This window comes from Peromyscus maniculatus, chromosome X (genome assembly GCF_049852395.1).
Source record: "Peromyscus maniculatus bairdii isolate BWxNUB_F1_BW_parent chromosome X, HU_Pman_BW_mat_3.1, whole genome shotgun sequence".
Taxonomy (NCBI): Eukaryota; Metazoa; Chordata; class Mammalia; order Rodentia; family Cricetidae; genus Peromyscus; species Peromyscus maniculatus.
In genome coordinates this window covers 84,290,794-84,297,119 of record NC_134875.1, presented here as the reverse complement: position 1 = coordinate 84,297,119, position 6,326 = coordinate 84,290,794, and the positions used below count along the sequence as shown (strand labels likewise).

The 6,326-nt window shown below is 47.8% G+C and overlaps 1 pseudogene; it reads right to left on the bottom strand.

Moving 5' to 3' along the window:
* Positions 1-251: 251 nt before the first annotated feature.
* On the bottom strand, positions 252-560 carry LOC102907133 (ATP synthase F(0) complex subunit j, mitochondrial pseudogene; annotated as a pseudogene).
* Between the last annotated feature and the right edge of the window lie 5,766 nt (positions 561-6,326).

Genomic DNA, 6,326 nt, shown 5'->3' with positions numbered 1-6,326 from the left:
TGTCTCGAAAAACCAAACCAAACCAAACCAAACCAAAAGGCCATGATGGAGTTACTCTGGCTAGGACCAGAGGACTAGTCTCACTACATGTATGATCCAATTGAAGTGTTCAGGAAAGTCGCGTGTTTTTGTGCTGCTCACATACATTTATTAATGGCACATTGTAAATGGTACTTAGGTAAGTGCACAGAGATGTTCCATGTTCTCATCTAACACAGCTTGCTTAAGTTTAGCTGACAGGATTCATCGTCAGTGGACTCGGAGCGGTTAAGTTAATGATGGCCATGGGCAGGTGCAGGACTGGAGCCTTTCAAAGCTTTACTTCTTTTATAAGCACTCCTGATTTTATAAATGATGAAGGTCATTAACCCCATTACTACCCAAATCTCCAGGTAAACCTGGGTATAGTAGGGTTTCATGGGGACCCAGACATTCTTAATAAGGCTTTGAAGCATCTCAGCAAGACCAAGGCCACAGGCCACAACAGAATCCACTAGACGGGGAAAGGTCACTGAGCCCTGGAAAGCCACATTTATAGGACCCATAAATAGTTGCTGGCGCCTGGAGGAAGGAACAAGGAGCAACTAAAAACAGGCAGTTTTAGACAGTGATGGAAGCGTTCTAAGATCAGATTTTTAAAATTTTATTCTTATTTTATGTGTGGGTGTTTAGGCTGTGTGCACCTCTTGATGCCCGTTGCCCAGGGAGGTCAGAGGAGGCCGTTGTATCCTCTGGAACTGGAATTACAGACAGTTGCAAGCCACCATGAGGGTGTTGGGAATGGAGCCCAGGTCTTCTGCAAGACCAATGAATGCTCTGAATTGCTGAGACATCTCTGCAGCCCCATAAACTTGATCATTTTTGAGACAAAGTCTCTGTGCAGCCCTGGCTGGCCTGGAGCTTGTTATAGACTCCAGACTGGCTTCAAACTTGCACAGATCCACCTGCTTCTGCCTCTCTAGTATTGGGGTTAAAGGCATGCTCTACCACACTCAAACTTTACTTTTTAAAATAATTTTATCTTTTTCTTGAAAAATTCATACTTGAGCCACACATCTAAATCACTTGGGCACCTTCCTCTTCCCCCTCCAACTCCCCCTGCAAATTCATGCTCTCTTCTTTAGTGTTGTTTTACACACACACACACACACACACACACACACACACACACACACACACACACCTTACCTACCAAGTTTATTTACTTTGATTTGTTTTGGGGGGCCGGGAGGAGTTGAAACAGGGTCTCACTGTGTAGCCTTGACTGGCCAGGAACTCACTGGGTAAACCAGGCATGCCTTGACCTCCCTGCTTCTGCCTTCACCTCCCAAGGGCTGCTAAAGTTGGGCACCACCATGCCCAATGTACCGTAATTCTTGAAATTGGCTGTGTACCCTAAGAACGTTTAAGCAGTCAGTAAAATAACAAAGACTCGAACCTTGAGTAAGGAGAGGAGCTCAGTGGCAGAGGGCTGACCTGACGTGTGTGAGAACCTGGGTTCCATTTCCAGTAACCCAGATAAGCGAAAAGAGTTCCAGGGCCAGGTGTGGTGGTGCATACCTTTAACCCCAACACTCAGGAAGCAGGGGCAAGCAGAGCTCTGGGTTCTAGCACAGAATTCCATGACAGCCATCCAGAGCTACACAATGAGAAACAGATAGAGCCACAATTGAGCCATGGATTTCTTGGAGACACGGTCTTTCTCTGCAGCACAGGCTGATCTGGAACTCATGGCAATACCTCTGCCTCAGTTTCCTGAGTGCCAGCTATAGATTTCAATGCTCCTTTTCAAAAATGGATAGGACAGACAGGCACAAATTTAGCAAGGGTATTGTAGAAATGATCACAGTGATCTGGTTGACTTTCATAGATTCTCCCATGTAACAGGCCCCTAGATCCCAGATCTTAGCCCAACTGACCTCACGATGGAAATGCCATTCACACTATAAAACTCACCACACAGATAGCACCACCTGCCAAAACTAAAACAAAGACCTAGTCCATCAATGTCAATAGTTCTGAGAAAGTCTCTTAATGTCTAACCTGGCTTTCTGGCATCTGTAGTTCTCTTCTGGCTAAAATTCTTGTTAACTGAAGTATGTCAACCCGGGACATGGTTTGTGTGCGTAAAAGCCCACCCTGAGAAAGGTTCAGGGCTACACTGGGACCCCAAACACCAAGTGTAATTGCCGGTCAGCTAATAAAGACTTTCTATAGGCTTAAACCACGTCCAAGTAGTCTTCTCTGGTGGACACCCCCACATCTCTGGAGGCCCCACCCAGACCCCAGAGATCAGACTTCGAGACACGGAGACTCTCCTTCCCTTGAGTGAGGAAGAGTGTGATGGTCAGGGGACTCTTAGGGGGTGTGCAGCATGAGATGGTCCAGGTCCCCAGGGTTCCCTTTGATCAGTTGCTGCCTAAAGTTTCAGAGGGAGCTGACACCTCCACCCCAAAAGGAAACAGATTAGAAAGTCACCTGGTCTTAGCCATGTAGGACCTCTTGACAAACTAGTGGAAACACATGAACTGTGAATCAATAGCTGAGGAGCCCCCATGGTACTGGACTAGGCCCTCTAGATAAGTGAGACAGTGGATTAGCTTGAACTGTTTGGGAGGCTCCCAGGCAGTGGGTCCCAGACCTGTCCTTAGTGCATGAGCTGGCTGTTTGGAACCTGGGGCCTATGCTGAGACACTTTGCTAAGGGGGACTGGACCTGCCTCAACTGACCTACCAGGCTGGGCTGACTCCCCATGGGAGACCTTGCCTTGGAGGAGGTGGGAATGGGGGGAGGATTGGGGGAGAAGGCTGGGGGAGGGGAGGAGGGAGGACAGGGGGATCCATGGCTGATATGTAAAACTAAATTAATTATAAAATAAAATTAAAAAAAAAAAAAAAGAAAGTTGCCGGGCAGTGGTGGCGCAGGCCTTTAATCCCAGCACTCGGGAGGCAGAGCCAGGCGGATTTCTGTGAGTTCGAGGCCAGCCTGGGCTACCAAGTGAGTTCCAGGAAAGGCGCAAAGCTACACAGAGAAACCCTGTTTAAAAAAACCAAAAAAAGAAGAAAGAAAGTCACCTGGTCTGTCACCTCCATAGGTAAGTCTGGTTAAGGGGACTTCTGTTTGGACCCGTAGGAGGGGTGGGACATAGCTGTTGATCCAGTGTCTGGATCCATGTGGGGATCACTGGATCTCTGTCTGGTCAGGTGTGTGATTGTGTGGTGGCTGCCCCGGTTGTCTTCTCTCTCTCTCTCTCTCTCTCTCTCTCTCTCTCTCTCTCTCTCTCTCTCTCTCTCTCTCTCTCTCTCTCTCTCTCTCTCGACAGTTTTGTTTCCTTGTATTGATTGACCAGTGGCTTTCTCTGGTGTGAGACCCTCCCCCCACTCAGCTTCAGATCTGTGTCCCCTCTTGCTGGGGACTCAAATCCTTTTGGCTCTGCCAGGTCACCCAGAGAAACAAACAAACAAACAAACAAACAAACAAACAAACAGCCCACCCACCTGTCCCACTCAGGGAGCAGGAATGCCTGCGCCTGAGTGTTTTGTTCCTTGACTCCTGCTCAGTCAGGGTTGGTCCCTGTGTGGAGGGAGGGGCAGGCCTCTCGTCCAGGCCCCCCCACCGCCCCCCGACGTCTAAGTGGAAAGCACACAGGGAGGGGGAAACAGTCCCCCAGGTGAACGTTCCCTCTGCTCCTGCCTGCTCTAAGCAGCCCCAGGGAAGGGGATAAGTTCCCCAGGGCTGAGCCTGAAGGAAAAGAGAAAGCTCCACTCCTTCCTTTTTCATGATTTATGTCACCTTTTCAACCAATGATCTGTAAAAGCCACCATTCTCTGAAAAAACTAGATAAACCACCCCTGGGCTGGGCAGGGCAGGGCAGGGGGATCCCTGCCAGACAACACATCCTGAACGGAATGAATTTTCCCTTGTGTCCAACACTGACCAAGGAGACTTTCAACAATTTCATTAGGTCCTGTGTAGAAGGATTAAAGACAGGTTCGTAGGAGCTGCAATAGTTACTTTAACTGAAATGATCTGGGCCCAAGCCAGGTACCTCAGCCTGGAGAGAGCTGATTGATCTGACCCAGGCTCTCAGATGGGGAAAAGGAAAGTCCACCGACACATACACGGACCATCGGTCAGTGTCCTTTTACCACCGGCCATGTCCATGGTATGAGCTATAGAGAAAGAGGGCTTCTCAAGAAAAAAGTCTTGGCCCTTCTACAGGCCATTTGGCTTCCCGACAAATTGCTGTCCTCCACTGCCAGGCTGCTGAGCTGGCTCAAGACAAACAGCCCTAAGGCCAGTGGGGCCTATTGATATTTTCGTGACATGCCATGACCCAGTGTTGCCTGAGACTCCATGGTACAACCAAGAAGAAACAGGGTATGCAAAAGGAAAGAATGGACAGCTCAAACCCACAGGTTGATGGAGACACCAGAGGGAAAGATGATTCTTCCAGAAACAACTGGCAGGACTCTGGTAACTGACCTTCACCAGCCTACTCATCTGGGGTCCACAAAATTTTCTCAGTTGCTCAGACCAAGGTATGTTATATCTAGATTCGAGAGCTTAGCATGGGCTGTCTCAGACAGATGCCAGGTTTGTGCTCAAGTAAATATAAAACAGAGAGCCCTTACCCAGGCAGGGGTCCAAATGAGAGACCAACAGGCCCACAAACTCTGGGAAGACTGACTTCACCAAGATCCGGCCTGCTGGGGAGGATAAAAGTACCTGATAGTTTTTTATAGATACCTTTTTGTATAAGCACCGCGTGCTAACAGATTGCGCCACTGGAGCATCCTAGATACCTTTTTGTTGGGGACCAGCCTGTGGGAGTCACTGGCTGTGACCTGTGGAAGGGTTCTTGGGTGGAGGAGAGAAGAATGAGGAAACACTAGGTAGAAAGGTAGAGACAATAAGAAAGACAGAGACACAGGATAGCTTTGGGAGGGCCCTGGGTCAATACCCAGCCGCCCAGAGCTTTATTCAAAAGGGCTTTTTATAATATGTCAAGGGGAGAGGCAAAAGACCTCCCCTTATCAAAATCAAACACCTGGCAAACACGCCCACGGCTAAAGGCTGTAGGGATTCCTTTTCCCCCTCTCATCCATGGGAACCGTGATTTTTCAGGACATGTATGACTTCTGTGAGCAATCAGGGCCTGCCCCCACTCTAATGGGGTCTTTCACTTTTCCCCTTTCCTCCTCCCTCAAACCCCTTCCACTAGCTGCTGCATGTGGCGTGTCTGCTTGGTGGCGTACTTTGGCAGGGCCCGCTAAAGGACCCACTTACTTGCCTCCACCCGTGGCAGATCTGCTCCCTCCACCTGTAACAAGCCTGCTTTCTCTTCCACTGGCGGCTTTGACTTCCATTCAATACCACCACTCACTTTCTTCCTTCTCCCTTCCTTATGACTTAGATTTACCTATTTAAAAGAAAAAGAAACATGTTTTGACCAGCAACCACACAGCTCTCCTCCATCTCAGCTGATGACCTCATCATGATGTAGAAGGCCACATGGCAGCTGCAGTACCTTCTCTGGACAGCCAGCTGGCTGCCGGTAGGAGCCACGTTATGGCCGGGAAACGTCTTTTATTTAAGTTGGTCACACCACATGGTCTGCCATGCTGAGGATGACCATGTACCAGGCACCATGCTGGTTTACTGAGATATTAAAGCTGCACCTCTGCATCCATGTACAGGGATGGATCTTGCTGGCAGCCAGACTATGTGACCTAAGCATAAGCCCATTGATATTAAAACTAAATTGTTAACAATATTAAAACCTGATTTTGTCATATATATCTTAGGACCACAGCTGAAAACTAGAGGCTAAATCTTCTCGCTTTTGTTATCATTGGTAAGATATATTTGATTCAACACTGGTTTATAGTACACTCTTACACGATAATAGAGAAATTTATAAAGATCTATTCAGATTAACAAAAACTAACTTAGAGATTTACACTTATTTCTTCTAAAAAATTTAAATAAATGATGTCATATGTTTGGTAAATGAGGTATCTGATAAACAAGATGTATATTCTATGATGGAGTTTCTGGTCCCACGAGAGGGTCCTTTTCTCAGAGTTGGGTTGCACCCTGACTCACAAGCCCCCTTTCTCCAGTTCTTATTCGGCCCTGGGATCTTTCCCCTGTCACTCTTGTTTGCCTTCTCAGGAGACAGCAAGTCCTAGCCTTATGGAAGCTGCTAACATATTGGAGTCTGTAAGGCAGTAGTCAGGCATTCATACCTAATAGACAGGCAGTCCTCAAATACTCAGAGAGCTGCAGAATTTGGCATTTAAAATGTTGATCAAAAAGCTTAT